Source organism: Engystomops pustulosus, chromosome 3 (assembly GCF_040894005.1).
Source record: "Engystomops pustulosus chromosome 3, aEngPut4.maternal, whole genome shotgun sequence".
Classification (NCBI taxonomy): Eukaryota; Metazoa; Chordata; class Amphibia; order Anura; family Leptodactylidae; genus Engystomops; species Engystomops pustulosus.
The window spans coordinates 177,056,878-177,079,267 of record NC_092413.1 but is presented as its reverse complement, the minus strand read 5'-3'; the positions used below and the strand labels follow the sequence as shown (position 1 = coordinate 177,079,267).

At 40.8% G+C, this 22,390-nt stretch overlaps 1 long non-coding RNA gene across 1 annotated transcript; it reads left to right on the top strand.

Annotated features, from left to right (window-relative positions):
• Window positions 1-1,612: 1,612 nt before the first annotated feature.
• LOC140120632 (uncharacterized) lies at window positions 1,613-22,363 on the top strand. Its single transcript, XR_011853921.1, has 3 exons — window positions 1,613-1,690; window positions 2,280-2,380; window positions 22,324-22,363. It is a non-coding gene; the product is annotated as an uncharacterized lncRNA (long non-coding RNA).
• Window positions 22,364-22,390: the final 27 nt, after the last annotated feature.

The window sequence follows — 22,390 nt, the reverse complement described above, 5'->3', positions numbered from 1 at the left end:
CGAGCGAAAACCCGACGGATTCGGAAAAACGCCGCATTTAAAAAAAGAAATGTGTCGCTTGGGACCCGCTCACCTTCACTTGGTCCGGCCCGGTGAACTCCAGCGCGTTCAGATGCCTTTCAGCGCAGCAGCGCCACCTGGTGGACGGCGGAGGAACTACCTTGATGAATCCCGGCCGGACCTGAATCCAGCGCAGAGAACGCGCCGCTGGATCGCGAACGGACCGGGTAAGTAAATCTGCCCCATTGTTGTCGGACTGTGTCGGTATTTAAGAAGTATGTGCGTTGGGATTGTATTGCATGTGACCCTTCCATGCGACACAAATTGGGGGGCGTGCCGATTTAACTTTCGAATTGTGTCACATATCACTCCTTGCACTCCTTTCCATGGTTTTTCTTTCTATTTCGATCAACTTATCAGTACATTGTTGTTAATTTTTGGTTTAGCAGTTTCATTTATTTATTTATAGTGTAGATCAGTGATTTTCAACCTTTTTTGAGCCGCGGTACACTTTTTATACTTAGAAAATCCTGCGGCACACCACCAACCAAAATAGCACAAAATGACACAAAAACAGTCATATTATACATATAGTTAATAATATAGATTCTAAATTTTTTTTTACTCACTCAGTGTGAAACCTGGGCCTGTTTCGATAAACACAAAAGGGATATCCTGGCAGGAATGGTGGAAAGACACACACGAAGCTCTTCCTCAACAGTTCTCAGCTTCTCCCTGCTTTTATTATATGGTGCTGATTATTATGTGGCTCATATACTGCAAAATAAAGGGGTACAATGAGAAGTACTATGGCCATGAGGCCAGAGTACAAGTGCCAGCTCATATACTCAGCATATGGGCTGGTACTTGTAGTACTCCAGCCTCATGACTATAGTATTTCTCATTTTACATTTCTCATTGTTATATGCAGTATACTGCTGGAGTACTAAAAGTACCAGCTCATATGCTGAGTATTCTGCCAACAGTTCATATACTCAGGTAAAAGCTCATATAGTCAGCATTATTGGTGGGCACTACCTTGGCGGTGGGCAAATGCGAGAGTCTCTCCGCTCTCAGGATGATGCGCTGGCCTTGGTGACGATTTTGTCGTGCGAGGTTCAAAGCTTGCGCATGTGTAAGAAGCCGTGACTGCGCATCGCTGCGCATTGCCGGGAAACAAAACACAGGGGGCACCATAGTTTGGGGAACTTTTCCCGCGGCACACCCGACCATGTGTCGCGGCACACTAGTGTGCCACGGCACACTGGTTGAAAATCACTGGTGTAGATCATGAATTTTGATTACATATATAATGATTTTATAGTATATTATTCATATTGTTTTTCTTACTAGAAATGTGTGGTTTTTGTCAGTATTTATTTAGTTAATAGTTAGTTAATGGCAAATCAAATGAGCATGTGGGTAACCATTAGAATAGTATTGGATATATAGTATTGTATTGCATGTATCACTAATGCCTATTCAACAACTCTGCTTGTTTATATTCATTCCCAAGTTCATTTATTTTATGATATGTGGGCTGGTGAGTCCCTATGACAACATACGTTGCATGCATGTGATGCACTCATTACTATGACAACAGAGCTATTGTGGCATGTGATGTACCTCATCTGGATGTTATTATGCACTAGCCCGGGGTTTCTTTTTCCTTTTACTATGGCTCTAGTGGGTAGGTGTGGCTCGTTTTTGCATCATATCACATGACGATGCGCATGACTAGTCAGTTGACCATGAGGTCACTTATGCCTTAGAAAAGTCCATGCGGCAAGTGTGCTTTGAAGGAAATCCTTACACCTGTGAGCATTTGGTGATCCTCCCCGTCCTCTTGAAAGTGCAAAAGGATACACCCTCTGGTTGCAGGTTTTTGCAGACAATGAAAAAGATTCAAACGATCCAGCACTTTTTTAATGAAAAAATTCTTGCTTCTTTATTGAATCATCATATAAAATTGATCAGCACATAGTGGTATCCACAAACAGCAAAAAAAAAAGCTGTTTGTGGATACCACTATGTGCTGATCGATTTTATATGATGATTCAATAAAGAAACAAGAATTTTTTCATAAAAAAAAGTGCTGGATCGTTTGAATCTTTTTCATTGTCACTTATGCCTTCACCATCTTGGAACGCCCTGTGGGATGTCAGCCATGTAATGCCTTACATTGTATCAAGTGACATCAAACCTACCTTCATTATGTTAAGCATATCCATCTGCTATCTCTATAATTTTACTTAATGTTCTTTCTGTCAATCAATTAGGTGAGTTCCCTATTGGTAGATAGTCCTTCATTAGAAATGATACACATTTTCTGACACCAACCTCCAGAAGAAGGAAACGCCGAAATATGCGTTGTTATCAGGTTTGTACACAGGTTTCCTTTTATGTCATATTGTGATGTACTTTGTACCTTGTTACTATATGTTATCCAACTCCTGGTTATCCTCTGAACTGCTTAATTTTGTGCACTATTTTTAACATTTGTACTTATTGAGGACCCGCATTATGTCATAAGGCCTCTTGCAGGTCATGCTTGATATCAAGGGAGCTGCCTTACAAGGCAGCTAAAAGAGGTGTGGTTTTTCTTATCCCACTCTGGAAAATGTTGCTATAAAACTCCACACGCCTACACGGTGGCCTTAATTGGCAGTCTCCGTAAGGAGAACTCTTTCTTCCCAAACCTAGGAGATAAAGAGAGCAGATCAGCGCTTAAATAGGCTTCCGGTCCTGCAGACCGCATGCTTAGCAAGGAACAAACACAGCTCAATTTGCAGACCTGCTAAGTCCCAAAAGCCCCCACTAGATTACCCACACTAAACTACATTCTTTACCTTATGTTACCATTCCTTATTTTATTAACCATCTCTACTTATTCTGATCTGCTTTCTTTCTCCTATAATATACAACTGCCCCTAAGTCAAACAATCTAAAGGTAATAACATCACTTAACACCCCCTCTCCACTATATCAAATAGTAAGATTTATGTCCCCAACATCTGTTGCCTACATATTTAGATACATATTATTGATCAGGCTGAAACATCTATTTAATAACAACAATTTAAAAACCAAACAAGAGCCGTCCCGACATGTTTCGCCGGAGAACCAGTGTCATCAGGGGATCAGCCCCGATCCCCTGATGACGCTGGTTCTCTGGTGAAACATGTCGGGGGGGGCTCTTGTTTGATTTTTAAATTGACTTGTTTGAGGCCGGTTTAATTGCTGATGGCTGATGGCTGATGAGGCTGATGAGTCGCTGCAGAGACCCGCTTATGCATTACAGGTTGAGGAATACTCAACACTATAAGTGTAGATAGAAAAATTAGCAGCCTCAAACCTGCGAATTTTAAGAAATAAGTGATATATATTGCTAGACTTCCTATCCAATTTAATAAAAGTTAAGTTTTAGGGCTTACCGATAAGGCTCCATTCTGTCTCAGGACAGTACCTCATGGGAACTCATGGGGGTGTTCTAGTGTCACATATTTATGCCATATTTACAGGATTTACCATAAATGTATGGGTGCAAATTCTAGTTCTAAGACCCACATATATCTAAGGAGTTTAATGACCACTGAAAATTTTGAGGTGGACATGCCTGCAAATCATAGAGAAAGGACATAAATCACACATTTATTAAATGTTTATTATGCTATCAAGTTTTGAGATGGGAATATCACTTGCTGTGATGTAGACATTGCCCAGGCATCCGAACAGATATGATAACTATTTTTCAACTATCCTTTTCTCTGATGACATGCTACATATAAGATCCTTCTTTACTGCTTAGATTTCAAAAGTATCCTGATAAATACTCCAGTTTAGAGCCATAACATGTTGTGCAAAATAAATATACTTCATCTCACAGATACAGAGCTCATCCTTGAGTACCTCATCCTCCACGTGTCCACCATTATACATCATATGAACCCTTAAAAAGTTAGCTCCTCCCCCCAAAAAATAGCCATCATTCTACATGACTACAGTAGGACAAAAAGAGCTTCAAAACTGAGAATATAGAACAATAAAATACTACTAAAATATTTTACTTACTATGATATCTCAGGATATCCCAAGGATTTCTCTCTGAAAATGTTCCAAATACACAGAAGTTGTAAATATTATATGGCGTATTTTAATTTAGAAGCAACTAGTATTTTAGCTATAAGTCTAATTTAACAAACACATGGACTCTGCTAATTCCCAGAAAAAGATAGGAGCCACGCTGGGACACCAAAGGGGCTGTGTTTTGAGAAATAGCATCAGAGTAGCATTAATTCAGTATCATCAAGAGCGGTAACAATTTGTCCCTCTGCTGGAGCTAAAGAACACAGATTTTTTTTCTGCTTGAGTATTTACTTAGCATTCTTAAAATCAATAACAATAAAAAGAAATCTGTAAGAATTTTAGATTTTTTGATGGTAATATATATGTCTCTAAAGGCTTTTGGAGATGTTAAAATTCATGTGGTGGCAACCTCGATAGGAAAAACGTTTCAGAGCATCTATTATCTACTTGTGTGAGACAAAATATGTGTTTGTGTTTGAAAAACCCGATGGAATACTGCCTTAATCTATTACAGAGAAGCACAATTTTCTGTAAGTTAATTTGCTAAGTTAATGAACCTAGTAAATTCACTTTGATGTCTTCTCCAGCTAATATGTTAGATCTAATTTATTTGGCAAAAATGGACAAATTTATTCCTAATTGAGTTGATTGCAAAACAAATGCAGCTATACTTTGTTATGAAAAGTATGATTTTAACATCTTCCTAGGTAGCAGGGATTGACCAATTTATAAGCCATTGACAATGCAATGTAAAAGCGTATATGGATGACTACGTATAGATGTATTGAGCAATTAGAGGCAGGAGACTGGAAATGAAATGGAATATGAGTTGAAGAGATAATGCATTGATAATTCGTACACATAAAAACAAGAAGTTAAGCTAAATGACAATGTAGACGGGATCTTTTAGGCAGCTAGAGGCTGCTCAAGGAAGGATGAATACATTTATTCCTTCTAAGATTTTAATTTTCTTGATGCAATCAGCTAAATTAGTGATGATTATTTTTAAATGTAGGAATAACATTGCTTAAAGTTACATTATATATTCTTTGGAGTACTACAAAATGATTCTGCCATGGAATGAAGACATTACCCTTATACATGATTATTGGAATGATTATTGTATCTGGGGATGGGAGGGAACTCGACCACATGACAAACCAAGCATAAACAGTGAATGAAGATGCTCAATGCACAGCACACTTCCATATGGATTAAACCAGACACCAAGGGATGGGCCAGAGATATGTTATCCACAGTGCCAGCTGTTCTGCCATCCTCTGCGGACTACTGAAAGCACAGTGGACACACATTGGAATTGTAAAAAAAATATTTATAGGGAACTTGACATATTGAAAATGCAGTCAATATACATGATCCTAAATCCCATCTGTTTAGGCAAATGTATCACATTCCCTAACTGCATGAAAATTCAAACCTGTTGTTACTTACCCCTCCTGTGTCCTCTTCCCGTCTGTAATCTGGTAGAAACCAAAAACCAAGCTCCAGTCCTCTCTGCAGTCATACTGATCCTGGACTTTGTATATCAGATAAGATAATTCTTTATTAATCCCAGAGTGGGGAAATCCCCAGCGTTACAGCAGCAGAGTACAGAGAGTGCAGTACAAACAATGACAGAACAATAATTTAAGGGTTAAATGATCAAAAATAGGGATACAAAGACAAGAAAAAGAAGGCAAGCAATGATCAGCAGTTTGATATTCAGTCTATGGTTGGGACCCGCTGGGACTGGGTAGGTGCTGAGCACAGGTTACTTCTGTTGTGGCCTTGTTTGTTGAGCAGCCTGATTGCAGCAGGGAGGAATGACTTACAATAACACTCCCTCTAACACTTGGGGTGAAGCAGTCGGTCACTGAAAGTGCTCCCCAATGCCACCACAGTCTCAGGCAGGGGATGGGAGCTATTCTCCTCTAAGCTACCACCTTCACTGTGTCAATGTGTGCAATGATGCCACAAAGCTGATCACCACAGGTGATATAAGATGGCGGCTGATGGCAGCAGCATTTTATTATTAAATCAATTTATTCTGTTCTTTATAAAGAATGGCAGGACCATTATACATCTTTTACCTCTTGTGTCACCCCCTCACCCTCATAGACTGAAAGCACTTGGAAGCAGGGCCCTCACTCCTATTATTTCATATGACTATGTTTTACTGTGTACTGTCTTATTTTGTTTGTATACACTCACCGGCCACTTTATTAGGTACACCATGCTAGTAACGGGTTGGACCCTCTTTTGCCTTCAGAACTGCCTCAATTCTTTGTGGCATAGATTCAACAAGGTGCTGGAAGCATTCCTCAGAGATTTTGGTCCATATTGACATGATGGCATCACACAGTTGCCGCAGATTTGTCGGCTGCACATCCATGATGCGAATCTCCCGTTCCACCACATCCCAAAGATGCTCTATTGGATTGAGATCTGGTGACTGTGGAGGCCATTTGAGTACAGTGAACTCATTGTCATGTTCAAGAAACCAGTCTGAGATGATTCCAGCTTTATGACATGGCGCATTATCCTGCTGAAAGTAGCCATCAGATGTTGGGTACATTGTGGTCATAAAGGGATGGACATGGTCAGCAACAATACTCAGGTAGGCTGTGGCGTTGCAACGATGCTCAATTGGTACCAAGGGGCCCAAAGAGTGCCAAGAAAATATTCTGCATACCATGACACCACCACCACCAGCCTGAACCGTTGATATAAGGCAGGATGGATCCATGCTTTCATGTTGTTGACACCAAATTCTGACCCTACCGTCCGAATGTCGCAGCAGAAATCGAGACTCATAAGACTAGGCAACGTTTTTCCAATCTTCTATTGTCCAATTTCGATGAGCTTGTGCAAATTGTAGCCTCAGTTTCCTGTTCTTAGCTGAAAGGAGTGGCACACGGTGTGGTCTTCTGCTGCTGTAGCCCATCTGCCTCAAAGTTCGACGTACTGTGTGTTGTAATGGGTGGCGATTTGAGTCACTGTTACCTTTCTATCAGCTCGAACCAATCTGCCCATTCTCCTCTGACCTCTGGCATCAACAAGGCAACAGAACTGCCGCTCACTGGATGTTTTTTTCTTTTTCGGACCATTCTCTGTAAACCCTAGAGATGGTTGTGCGTGAAAATCCCAGTAGATCAGCAGTTTCTGAAATACTCAGACCAGCCCTTCTGGCACCAACAACCATGCCACGTTCAAAGGCACTCAAATCACCTTTCTTCCCCATACTGATGCTCGGTTTGAACTGCAGGAGATTGTCTTGACCATGTCTACATGCCTAAATGCACTGAGTTGCCACCATGTGATTGGCTGATTAGAAATTAAGTGTTAACGACAGGTGTAGTTGGACAGGTGTACCTAATAAAGTGGCAGGTGAGTGTATGTCCCCCATGGTTTGTAAAGCAATACGGAATATGATGGCACTATATAAATTCAGATTATATATAATATAGAGAGAGAGAGCGAGAGAGAGAGAGAAATTAGCAGCACAGTCCTTAGAAAGAATGCAATGGGTTCTATCCTACACTCTTACCAAACAGAGTCCAAAATATGTCCAAAAAATAGAAATACAGGAGCACTCCAATTAGTGAAAATAAAGTGGTGTTTATTTCACCTGAAATAAACACCACTTTATTTTCACTAATTGGAGTGCTGCCGTATTTCTAATATATATATACATATATATATATATATATATATATATATATATATATATATATATATATATATATATATATATATATATATATATATATATATATTATATATATATATATATATATATATATATATATATATATATATATTGGCAACAGACATAGAACATTCTTACTAGGAGATGTAGAATGGCGCCGGGCAAGTTATGGTGTGGGCAGATATCCCTGCAGCAAAGCAGTCAACAAGAAAAAGTCAACAAGGAAGGACTCTAGTACACACTGATAGCTTCAATAGGGAAGTCAATCTACAACATTTTATAATAAATTAACCAAAAATAAAATACTACAATCTTAGAAACATACATCTTTTAAAGTATACAAGTATTTTGGGGTGCCTTCCTAGAAAAGCCTAACACTACCATCTAATGCCTAGGAATCACTATACAACATCCAAGACTACAACACGTAGCCAACTCTGAAACATAGCTGGTAATGATATCTCTTAATATGATGCTGATGATATGATATTGGTGTTAGATTTTTTATAGAACAGTCCACTAGACTTCTATTGAAGTAGGGCAGTCCACTAGACTTATATAGAAGTAGGACAGTCCACAAGACATCTATAGAAGTAGAACAGTCCACTACACTCTATAGAAGTAGGGCAGTCCACTACACTTGTATATGAGGAGGGCAGTCCACTAGCCTTCTATAGAAGGAGGGCAGTCCACTAGACTTCTATAGAATTAGGACAGCCCACTATATAGAGGTTCCTACCTCAGTCCGCTAGAATTCTATTAGACAAGTAGCTTGAAAGGTACACTGAATCTCCACCTTTCACACCATATAGCAATCTTCTCAAACTCTCTTGCTCTACACTATGCAGAATAGAATGTATTTTCAACTTGAAATGTTTCATTTAAATCAGTTTACATTATTAAGTGGTTTGTTAATTTATGTATCATAAAATATACTATGCAGAATCAACGACGCAAAGTTGTACATGTTTAGGGTTTTTCATGTAACAAGATAAACGGAAGGAATGATGAATATTTACATTTGTGATAGCACTAAAATATTAAGGGAATATATATGATTTCTTAATAATTTAACAGTATCCACTAAATGACCCCCAAAGTGATGCTCTGAAACCAAAATGAAATGCGCCATTTGTGGCGATAAGTCCTGGAATACAGTATAAGACAGCAGCACTGGAGACATAAAGCTTAATGGTGCGTGCCTCATAGGACTTGATCTAAAGGTTCCTTGCAGTGGAAAAATATGGATACCAAGGCAGTAAGAAACCTATATTTACTAATGCCATCCATGCGTGGGGTAATAGAGATTTGTGAATTGAAGTGATTCCAAGGTTTTCGCATTTTTATATTCTGGAATGTGTCATGTATGCATATGCGTTGACATATGCCACATGACTAGTCTAAAAGTAGTAAACTAGCCAATAGGGATCACCCTTGTAATATATCTGCCACATAAGTTCATTATCATATTCAGAATGCACCATCTAGACCCTGGTTAGTACTATATATGGCGCTATTGCAACAAATTTTATGGAGTCTATGCAATAGAACATCAAGATTGTATCATTTAAAAATGTAATTCCCTTTGATTTACACTTAAAAACTGTAATATAGGTTTTCTAGGCTACACATATAACATACCCATAGAATAGGCCTTCATATTAGATTAGTGGTGGTTTAACACCCAAAATTTCAAAACATCAGGAACAAAAAGTGGACAACTCCATTCTCTATGTAATGATCAGACCAGGTTACTGATCATCCAATATTCATGCCAACAGGAGTTTCCACCACTGCTAGTCATGTTGATTGATCTATAACGTTATGGAATAGCATAACAAACATCTTTGTCGGATGGGAAATGGAAGCCCGTTCATTTATCATACGTTCCTACTGACTTGGAAGTTTGCAAGTTTACTTTCTGTTACTTATCTATTATCTATAGTGGCAAAGGAGAGCTGGACCCTGTGTTATTTTTGTCATTACAAATATTAGTAAACTAGGGGTGGTCACCACTAATGGTCACGTGAACTTAGCCATGATCATGTAAACTTGATTTGATTCAGAAGGACCATGGAAGATGAACTTCCTGGACCAGAAGGAGAAGTCATAATTGCAAATTGTATAATTAAATTCTATTTTAAAAAACAAAAACACATGAAGCTTTATGTTCCTGGACAACATTGAAGAATATATCATATCAGAAAACCACACATTTTTATCCATCAATGTTTTTGAAGAGGACATGTGCATGTTCTACAGCAATATCCTGTCTGACCACCTGTAATAACACTCCCATTCTAGGGTCAGTGGTCAACAAACAAATCTCCCTCCTTCCAATGATATCTGTCCATCTTCCAAGCAGATGAAGCCAAGTTATTGTCCCAAATGGAATAAAAAAAAAGAAGCAGAACATAACTGAATGTGTCAAATTATTACCATTACATCTGTATACACAGCTCTTTCATCTGTGCATCTGTGTTAGTCGTTACACTGAGTGGCATACAATTTATTTGTGTTACAAGAGAACCTGCTTAAATCCCCTGTCCTGAAGAACAGCATCCATAGATCTAAATATGTGTGTGAGCTTAGTGTACACTGAAGAATGGACTAATACAATATAGTTCTGCAGAATTTCAAAGCTTCAGATACAGAAGTAAAAACTACATGCGTCAAGATGTCCTGCACATGCATGGCTAATATGGGAGTGCCAAGGTGACATCTAGTAGAAGATATAGGGGTGGGTTTATCCCCATTTTATCTGTTTTCTTTATCTATTTGTATCAGGTGAGACTTATTTGTCAGTTGAAAGTAATAGAAACAAATTGGTGATAAATCCCCCCTAGTGTTTTAGATCTGCTAAATGTTGTTTCCATCTTTGATTCCACATTCAGGTGAAGAATAAATTCTACACATCTGGGTATAAAAGCATCCAAGTACAAGTGCCTATAGATGTGATTAAGTAAGGGGATCCATGAACATGTCTGCCCACCATTACATTTTTCGTTCTGGATGCAGCAGCGAGAGGTTATCTCCCCAAATAATATGGGTGTAAAGGAATTGCCTTTTTGGAGATAGTAAGGATAGCTCATAGAGGTGAATCTGTTAAAGGGAGTCCACCTCCTCTTCCAATCTGCTGGCAGCATGTTTGAGAGAATTACACTGTCAAAAATATTTTAAATTGTTTGTATCCATTATGCCATTTCCAAGAATTTCACAGTTTAATCCGTATGCTAATGAGATAGTTGGTGAATCTAGGGCAAGTCCTCAGCACCTGGAGCACTGCTATTACCAACTAAACCACTTGACTCATCTTTGTTTTTTGAAGACTTTAGGGGAGTATTTATCAGTGCTTCTTGCTAGCATTTGCAATTATTTCCCCCTTTCCACACGAAGGGAGGTGCAGACGGCCAGAGGGTGGGCGTGGCCACTGGGGAGTGAGCCGGCGCAGTGCGTTCCTGTCCCCGTGGACAGGATTGGCTGTTGGACATTTCAGTAATGCAGGGGCTATGGCTGCTGGGCATTTTATTATTGAGGGGACATGGCTGTAGGGCATTTAATTATTGAGGAGCCATGGCTGCTGGGCATTTCATTATAAAGGGGGCATGGCTGCTGGGCATTTCATTGTTGAGGAGGCCATGGCTGCTGGGCATTTTATTATTGAGGGGACATGGCTGTAGGGCATTTAATTATTGAGGAGCCATGGCTGCTGGGCATTTCATTATAAAGGGGGCATGGCTGCTGGGCATTGCATTATTGAGGAGGCATGGCTGCATGGCTGTAGGGCATTTAATTATTGAGGAGCCATGGCTGCTGGGCATTTCATTATAAAGGGGGCATGGCTGCTGGGCATTTCATTGTTGAGGAGGCCATGGCTGCAGGGCATTTCATTATTAAGGGGGCATACCTGCTGAACATTTTCTTATTGAGGGGGGTGGTTGCTGGACATTTCATTATTGAGGGGGTATGAATGCACTAAGTGCAGTTGCCTTTCAAGTGTGGAGGGTGCGCTAGATGATTGAATACTGGCGCACGGTCTTCAATTATCTGGCGCCCCTGCACTGCTCGGGAAGTGTGCACCATCTGTGTTAGGTGCACCTTTTACATACAGCGTGTGACACAATTCTGTTAAGTCGATGTATTAAATGTGTTGCAAAGTCTGACTCAGCACTAACAGTCCCTTTAGGTGCACATTTTGTCTGTCTTGTTGGACACAGTGCAGCCGTGACACAAAATTGGCGCAGACACTTTATATTACATGTACAAGCTCCAAAGACGTTCTTTCTAGTACAAAATCAAACATAAAACTGGCGCATCTACTTTAATAGATCTGAACAAGTTTTATTGCAGAATGAGCTGAAAAGATTGTGCATAGTGTACAGGCAGGGATGGTATAGAGCTGAAGGGGCAGCGCTGATCATGCATAGGTCACTGTCTGCAAGTAGCACATTATAGAGCAGGGGGCCCTGAACAGATTGTGAATTGTTGTGCTAGAAAAGATTCCCTTTAACTTGCTATAACAACCGCTTTATAACATGTTACCTATTGATTTTACCCTCTGGTTTGTTAGAGGGATGTATCTCTGTCTGTCTATATTTACTGGAAAGATTTCCAATTGAAATTAAAAAGTAAATAATAATAATAATAAATAATAATAATAATAAATCTTTATATATTTATATAGCACCATCATATTCCGCAGTGCTTTACAGATTAAGGGGGACATACACATACACAGTGACATACACAATTACAGATTAATAACATGGTTTTATCAAACAATAGGAATGAGGGCCCTGCTCGGAAGAGCTTACAGTCTATGAGATATATTTTTAATTGATTGTTTACTAGCAATGATTAAAAACGGTTTAAAACAGAAAAGAGAAGTTTGGTAAGTAAGTGAATTAGTATAATGACTACATTAGAAGTGGCCTGAAGCAAAGCTCTGCTGATAATAGGTGAGATGTTGTGATCATTAAAAAACAAGAAGATTCACTCATTTAGGGAACTCTCTCTTGTGGGTCTAGATTAAAGAAATGGGTCATAATTTTGGAGAAAGGCAGCTCAGATAGGGCAAGACTATGGAAATTAATAAATTGTAGAGAAAAAGTAATGACTAATCCAAAGCTGAACATTGCATCCCGGCTCAACTCTCTGCTGATAGCCCCTGCGAAGGTCTCTGTTTTTGTTTGCGGGTGTTAACTGCTTAAATGCTGGTGGCAGAAGCTTTGCCGGTGTCGGTTAAAGGGTAACATCCAAAATACTGTTGGGGTGAGGGTTCAGGTACCCAAACTGGGACTGAACCAAACTGTCAGGATAAGGTGCTGCCGAAGTCAGTGAACCTGAATATGGAAAGGTCCAATCATCCTTAGTACTGACCAGTCTCAAGCACATATAGGTCAGTATCACAGTGGGTTAGCTGCCGAGATAATTACCACGGGTGTAACTAGGAAGGGCATGGCTCCATAGCAGACTTTTGAATGGGACCCCTTATCCCCTCAAAAATGCATGTACAATTACCATGCATGGAAAAAGCCGCTGGCTTTCATGCAACACAAATTAGGGGGCGGGCCATCTGTCGATCCGACTGATTCAGACTAAGAGCCGTATTTAACATTCAAATTGTGTCGGACGCCCTATGTTAAAGGTGCAGCACAAAAAAGATGGTGAACTCTGTTGGACAGATTCAGATTCATGATTTCTGGTGCACAATCTTAGTGAATCGTATCACGCAGCATTATACACGGACAATGCACTTTTATTGAACTTGAGTGACCTTTTAAGTAAATGTGCCTCAATATGTAAATAATGGTGCCTATCCTTCACTCTTCAGTGTGCCAGGTCCGATCACGAGGCCCCCTTACACTGTGGTCCCAATAGCAAGCGCTATGGCTGCCACCATTGTACACCCCTTATAATGATCTAGATTTTTTAAACTTGTTGCGCCAGTTGTCTGTCGTACTTTGTACATAAAAGAACATCTTTTGAGTTTGCACATATATTTGCACATAAGTGTTTGTGACAAGGCACCACAAGATTCTGCAACTAAAGGTTCGTGTTAGTGCTTAGTCAGACTGTTTATTACAGCTACTTGACAGAAATGTGGCGCACTGAGTGCACCAAAGAAAAAATCTGTTGGACTCAGTTTGCAGGGTGAACCAGATTAGTGAAGACCGTGCGCCAGTATTCAATAATCTGGTGCACTCTGCACTATTGATAAATTGATAAATCTCTCCCAATGTCGGTAGCTAGATGTCATCCACACACAAAATCTGCAGCAGGTGATTTCAATCTTTGCATGTAAAGCCGAACCTGCATATGAAAACCATGGTGGTAAGCAGATAAGACTCGTTCTGCTGTAGGATTTCTGCGATGGAAATTGTATTTGAAGTATTCCTATTAAATAGGTCTGCGGTGCAATGTGTTACATGTGAGGAATCCACCTGCGTAATTTGTGTTAACAAAGAAAGCAATATACCAGAACATACAGTGTTATTTTTACCAATCTGTGATGCACAGGCTTGTTAAAAGTTATATAAGAACACTGCAGCTGTTAGTTACATGGTTACATACAGTAGGATCAGTTGTCTGAGGAGGCTCCAGAAAACACCAAACCAATAGGAAGAAAGACAGCAATTCTATGATATGGTCTCATAAGACATTGGAGAAGAGCCATGACCATAAAAATGATTTCCCAAGTCTGAATTTCATATCTATATGCGGCAAGACATTCCCAGAGGGGGCACAGATAGAGTTGAATAACCAAATGGTAAAGGGAGCTATTAGCTCTGTTCATCATCCATGTTGCCCTGTAGCTGTTATGCCGGCAGGACTGGAGTTATGATGTCATCATTTGCCTAATCGCAGCACAAGAAAGATAAGAAGAGGAGGACTGCTGAGGAATGGGGACAGGTGAGTATGTGGTATTTTTTTAAATTCATTTGAAACATAGAAAACAGGACAAGTGGGGAGCACAATTTGGGGGTATGAGAGGGGTCCACAATATGGGGTGGGTATAAAAGGTGGCCCAAAATATGGTGGGATATGAGAGGGGTCCCACAATATGAGGGGGTTAAAGAGGGGGCCCACAATATGAGGGGGTTAAAGAGGGGGCCCACAATATGAGGGGGTTAAAGAGGGGGCCCACAATAAAATGGGATATGAGAGGTGGCCCACAATATAGGGGACATGAAAGAGACCTACACAATGCAGGGGAATATGAGAGGGGGCCAAAAATATGGGGGATATAAGAGGGTGCCCACATTATGGGAGGGATATGAGAGGGGCCCCCATTATGGGGGAATATGAAAGGGGCCCACATTATGGGAGGGGTATGAGAGGGGGTCCACATTATTGGGGGATATGAAATGCGGACCACATCATGGTGGTATGAGAGGGGGACAATATTATGGGGGTTATCATAGGGGAGGAATAAGGGGCATATGAGAGTATGCCACTATTTGAGGGGTATGAGAGGAGGGGGTACAATATAAGGGGGAGATGGGAGGGGATATAATATGAGGAGGAGATGAGAGCGGATACAATATGAGGAGGAGTTGAGGGGCCACAATATGAGGGGGAGGTGAGGGCCATAATATGAGGGGGAAGTGAGAGGTCACAACATGAGGGAGAGGTGAGGGCCCACAATATGAGGGGGAGGTGAGGGCCATAATATGAGGGGGAAGTGAGAGGTCACAACATGAGGGAGAGGTGAGGGACCACAATATAAGGGAGAGGTGAGGGGTCACAATATGAGAGGGTGGTGAGGGGTCACAATATGAGGGGGAGATGAAAGGCCACAATAGGAGCTGGCAGAGGGACTGATTGCTTTCAATAGCTTCTACCTAATTCTGATCTAAAGGTGCAGTCACAGCTGCAGTTTCAAAACGCATTGCAACAGCTGAAGAGAGATAGCCTAATCCGCTGTAAACATTTGTGTTTACAAAACGTGAATGTTAACACATGTGTTAGTTCATGCATTAACATTGCATTATCGTTCATCCATGTTCATAAGAATGAATTACATTTTAGGCACATCTAGGGAATCTCCTCCCTGTCGTTTGAATGCAGACGTTCCCATAGGAGATTCTCCAGATGCGCTTAAAATGCATTTAAAAGCAAAATTCACAATTCGCATTTTGTGCACATGGTCTTGAGCTGCGTTCACATTATTGGGCACATTTACTAGAACTAGTCTGTATTATGTCCAGTTTGCCTGTGTAGTGTACAGGGGGCGCCAGATTTGTCGCTCCCATTCTTCATGCCCCTGCACTGCCCCAACAGAGTGCACCACTTTTTTTTTTTCTGACATGGGTCTGCATGATTAATCTGAATCACGGTCCGACTGCACACGAAAACGCCACTGTCATGGTGCACCTGCAACCCATACACTGGGTCGCAGGTGCACCTGTGTGACTCCCTGTGCCCCATCTTCCCTGCGGCAGTCTCACTCACCTGTCCTCGTTCCACCGGCAGTTTCCTCGGCCCGGAGCGTGCGTCCCTGCCTCCTAAGGCACGCATGCGCCCTTCCTCTTAAATTCCTGGCTCCTTCTTGTGTCCCCTGCTGGATCGCTGTGCCTCATGCACAGAAAGCTTGTTCCTTATGCCTTGCGACTGTTTACTGAATTCACGTTGTGACCACGGTTCCGTTCCTGACTACATTCCTGTGCTGCCTGCCCTGACCTCCTGCTCTGCCTCTGACATTGATCGCGTGCTGCTTGTCCTCTCCTCCTGCCTGTCCCAGACTATGATTCTGCCTCACAATGCTGTACCTTGCCTTGGCTGCCACCACGAACAAAGTTGCGCCTGTGGAGCGACCTGGTGGCGACCTGCCGCAGCAAGTGCAACCAGCTTTGCAGTGCGACATAGACTCTGCTTCCAGGTAAGGCTTACGTCATCGTCCACGGTGGCTCAGTGGGTCCACTACCCCTGGAGCCATCTTAAGTGACAAAATTTTTCTCGCATTAGGAATAGTCATTTCTGAAATACATGTGCAAGCAGGGGCTTTAGCACATGTGCCCCAATGACTATTATTTCTATGTGCTCAGCCATATTCAACTTGTTTACCTTTTTTCTTTATTTGCTATTCAGGAATGACATTGGTTACATTGTTTTGTAAAGGCTATGTCTAATGTCATGTTTGCTATATTATGTTCGTGAATAAAAATGATTCAACACAATAGTTCTGCAACATCCCTGCCAATGAGCATGGCAGAGGAGTGGTTGCGAATATGCCCCTTGTACCATTCAGTACACCAAGAGGTAATTAGCAGTGGTAGATACTGCCTGGATAGGCAAGGATTAATTGCATTTGCTATTGTTATCCAATGATGTTCCAATCTGTAAACTGGAGTGTGATTGGAGAGTGAGACCACCTGACCAGAGAGTAAAAAAACCCCTGGACAAGAAATGACACTCTCTCTTTACCACCAGCTCTCACCTCACGAGCAGCTCTTAGAGCACAAGTTCTTGCTGCACGCCTCCTAGGCCTCACCTCACCTTATACAACACTGAGTGACCAGAGACAGTGTGAGATACACCTTCAGTGTTTCACACAGAAGGACAAAGCTGCAGCTTCCAGCATTGGGCACAGCTACATCCCAGCCTGCACAGGCAACCAGGCTGGTGACAAAACTCCTGAGGTTCACTTTCCAAGATCACTCCCAGTAATCCTGCATCTGTACGGAATCATTTGGCCCTTTGCCTGCTGTTGTTTCGAATAAAGAACTTTAAGTTATTTTTGCACAACGTTGCCTCTGTCTGGTCCCTGCTACGGCTGTATCACCATCAAGGGCGCCCCCATCCATCATCCAGGGGCTTATACTACAGACACTAAGGGGTTGCCCCAGGGTGAACCAGTACATCAGCCTCTCCCTCATCTAATTTCTTGCACACACCACCCGCTGGAGACCTGCCAGGCTGTGGGACAGCCCTCCGGCCCCCAATACCAAGCACCGTGACACTAGCGTGCCTAGGCCACAACCGCCAGCCACTCTGGTATCAGGCTGCCTCCAGGCCCCATGAAAAGGCTAGGCCCCGGTGGGGGATGTTGCACTTCTATAAATTTGTTTAAGGTGGGGGGGGGTCATTTGTAGCGCACAGTGAAATGTGTAAAAACAGTGCCCAAAAGAAAATTACGCAAATGTATTTTATGTCCATTTCACCGCATTTAGAATTTTTCCCAGCTTGTCACTAAGAAGTGCAATTTGTTATGCAGAAAACAGACTGAGATTTATTACTCTTTCAGTGACAGAACTGTGTCATCATTTGCACTAAAAAACTGTCTGCACCACATTTATAAGGACAGGTTTCTGGCACCCCAAAGGCTAGTTAGACAATAAAGGCAAGGCCCATCAAAAGGGGGCGTGGCCTTGTGCCAATTTAACCCGTCTGTTTGCCAAAAATAATGCTGACACAACAGAATTTTGTCCTAGTCTTCTAGCGTAAACTAAGACAACTAATAGGAGGTGCAGAGTACGACTATAGTTTTATACTGCACCAGATTTATCACCTAGCACCTTAGGTCACTTTTCCCAAATCTGCCCCATTGAGTTTGATTGAACAAACTGCTTTGTGTGTTACTGGCCCATAACATAGATAAAGCACATATCCTGGTATAAAGGGGTACAGCAAAGAGATATGATAAGTCTAGTTTGGTCCCTTTCACTTTGGTTTATTCTCAATGCACCTATAGGCTACCGTTCCATAATTTCACAGCATTTTTAATAGAGTGCTATTATGTTTTTTTCATCATAACATGGGGAATGAGAGAAAACTTCTCCCCTCCACCCTAAGCTCTTGTATATAAGCCGACTGCAAACTGTGTCAGGTGTTGCTCATTACGATTTTCCGCTATGTGCATTTATATATTGGCTTTGAACTGTGATTATTCATGTCATGTAAAATAGTGACAATCTCTCATAATTTATCTTCTGTTACTGTGATAAGCAAATCATTCTTAAGAAATTAGCTATTAGCGAGTAATTATCTCCTCTGAAATTGAGCTTTAGTGTATAATGCCTGCTAGTATCACAAAGTCAGTTCGAAAACGCAATTTTGTCCCCCCCCTTTATTTTAAGCGTAATAGCTTTAATATGTAGACTGTTCGATAAAACGGAACTTGTAAGGTCAACAGTCCTAGCATTAAAATCAATTTGTTTGCTTGGATTGTACATAAATTCAAAGAGCCACAAAGTATAAACATAATACAAGACTCTTTGGAAGCTTTCCAATATAATTATAGCTCCTCACCCTAGTGACTCGGTATGTGTGTAGCTCACAGCTATTTGCTTGCCCTCCGTATTTTTGTACAAGACGGAATCTGATTGAAATGCAAAGAAAAAAAAAATAAGAAAGAAAATGAAAAAAAAAGCAGCACAAACCTGGAAGGGATTTGAACCGAAATCATAAGTACAGAATATAATCACTGAATTTGTAACATTTTGTAGCCGTGGATAGTAACTTGGATGTCTATGGATTTTATAGCATTGCATCCCAAAAGGTTTTCTTATAGGTTTTGCCAATATTATACCCATAAAACAAACCTTGGAACACTATTCATCACATTTAATTCAAGCATTTCATAAACTGCAAAGCATTTATGCAGCTGTGAATTTCATGTCTATACGTACAGTAATAAGCATGGATTTGCATATAGGAACAGCAGGCAGCAAATAAGTTTGTTTTGGGCATTTTTAGGTGTATAAATTCAACCTTATCTAATATTTCAGCTTTAATGTACATGGAAATGATGTAGTTTGCTTTCTGTAAATATGGTCATTAAAGCGAGAGGAAGCTTTTATGTATCTATACTGAAGAATGGCTATTGGCATACCAGTTCACATTGGCATAATATGTGCCGCCTGCCTAAGATGTAAAAATATAATGAGAAATGCTGCACTTCTAGACTGCTAATGACCATTTATTCAAAGTCTATATTACCTGCAATACGGTGAAAATGAGTTTTTGGCCTCCGGATATTGACAGCCCATCCTTACATCCGAGGGGTCCTCACTCGCTGTACTCTGGTGGATCGGCATTTTGAAGCATGTTGTGGTCTCCTCAATGTTAAAGTTGGTCTATCTACCTGCATGTCATATATACAGGATAATGCAGCTTTATTTTGTTCAAGCAAAAATTTGTTTAACTGGGGGCCAATGTTGGACTCCACCAATGTGATATTAATTGGCTACCCTATGAATAGATAGACAGATCCTGATCTGAAGAAGATATCATTATAGGTGTTTACCCCAAATCCTTTATCCACGGTATAGGTCCAAAGGGGCCAATCAATGGGAGTGTGACCACTAGAACAGGGGTGGATTAAGATTGCCATGGGCCTGCGCCATATCAATATTATAGCCCCAATCTGTCTGGAATTTCTTCCTACATATGGTACATACGCGACGAAAGTGCGGCATGCGGACCCTTAGTAAATGAGCCTCATTGACTTCCCTACTCCCTCAGCTCATGTCTCTATCTCTCTCCATATAGATTGCGAGCCCTCAAGGGAAGGGTCCTCCTCCTACTTGTCTTCTAGTCACTGTAGTGTTGTTCTTGTTTTAATGTAATGTATGTGAACCCCTACTGATTGTACAGCACCATGGAATGAATAGTGCTCTATAAATAATAATAATAATAATAATAATATGGATTTGCCAATTAAGGTCACCTTATAGTTCTGTGGAGACCTAAAGCCATAGATGCTCCACTAGGGAATTCTGGGAAGTATGCAAACATGTTTTTCAAGGTGTTAAATGGAAAACAATGCATCCTTTTGCTACCTTGAAAGGCAGCCCCCTTCACACCAAGGATGACCTACAAGAAGTCTAATACCATGATGTAGGATTAAGCCAAACCAGTATATCTATTCCAGAAGGAACAGACTCCCAACTGTAGACATCACAGCTTCGACCTGGTTGGGTCTCCTCAGTACAGTATAGGGAACTGGTTTGGCTGTGTGAGAGGTAGCAAAAAATCTTACCTTCTATCACCCTGTGAGAAGTGACCTTAAAGGTCAAATGTCAAATGTAGGAGTCTAAGTAGGGTGAGGCTATAAGTATTGTCAGCAGTATAAAAACATGTTCATAACCATAGAAATATCTCATTGACTGTAAGCTCTTGTGAGCAGGGCCCTCACTCCTATTTTTCCATATGACTGTTTGTACTCTGTAGTGTATTATTGTATTTGTATATGCCCCCCAAATAACAGCAATTCCAGAGAGGAAAACTACATTTTCCAAAGCCATGTTTAGTTGGCTTTCAATGTTGAATAATAGCAATTCTAATATTTTAATAAAGCCCCTAGGAAATATGGTAATCATACAGAAAGATGGGTCTACTCTTACATTTCATCAATATTGTCATTTTTGTTGCACCATAGTGTGTATGCTAATACCACAAAAATGACACCATTTTTACATTTTCTAAAAAAAAAAAATCACTAAAGGTTTTGTCAGCAGTGATGGAGTTAATAATAGATATCTATTACAGTTATAGGAGACAACAGTGTGATGAGCTCGGCTCTCTCCTGCTATCATTGCTCGCTGAATAGACAGTCAGTGATAGAATTTGCAATTACAGTACTTCAGTAGGAGAAGAGAACAACACATAGGGCTGAGTGAATCTGTCCCAAGTCATTTAGAAACAGGTGGTCACCCCATGTGCCAACCAGTTCATTTGAAGTTGGAATTTTATGGTACATTAAAGGAACCATTTTGGATTGGTGACAGGTGCCTTTTGGACTAAAGGCAGTAGAAATGTATTGTGTGTTTTTGTCTTTATGTCACTAGTGAGTCAAGAAACGATGGATAACACCAAAACTATTCCCATCAACTAAACCACCAGTAAGAAAATACATAATAAGGGCAGAGGCTGGAACAATCTGGATTTCATTTGATATAAAGCGAAGTTTCAGGCACCCTCTAGTTCAACCTATTAATGGGTTGTCATCCAATGTATGCCTGCTCAAAGACGAAGAGCATATCAGCAGGTGTCATGTCTGGCACCCCCTAAAGTAAACATGGCTCCAACAGTATGGTCCAGCTGTGAGATACATCATCATCTACAGTAACGTTGCTGGAAGCCATGACAAGGTAATGTAAGTAGCACTCTTCACTTCACTGCAACCTCTAGGAATAATTCTAAAACAAGGGTGTGTTAATCTGGCACTTAGGAAAACCTCTCCTGTGCCCTTCTTCTGCTGCGTGATAAACCTGCCACCCAGAGGAAAGAACAGAGAGCAGCAGGTGGATTGTCTAATCCCTGCAAAGACGTTAGTCAAAGCCGATTATCATAGAACCAGAGTGCGGAGGTCATTTATTATTAGGTGCTGTACCTACACCTGTCCCTGGTCAGGAACAGTCATGGTGCAGGGTCACAAAAGCGGCTGAAGTATTTATACATAAAAAGTATGGTTTAAAAAGTAATGAGATTACCGTTTTCCTAAATACCTATTTCTTTCAAGGATCTTTGACAGCCATTAAGTCCTACAATTGTATTTATGATACACAATATTTATTCAATTCTAGGATCTGCAGCAAGACAAAATGAAGGCCAGATAAAGTGAGTGGATGGACTGGGATCCTTTAAAGATTA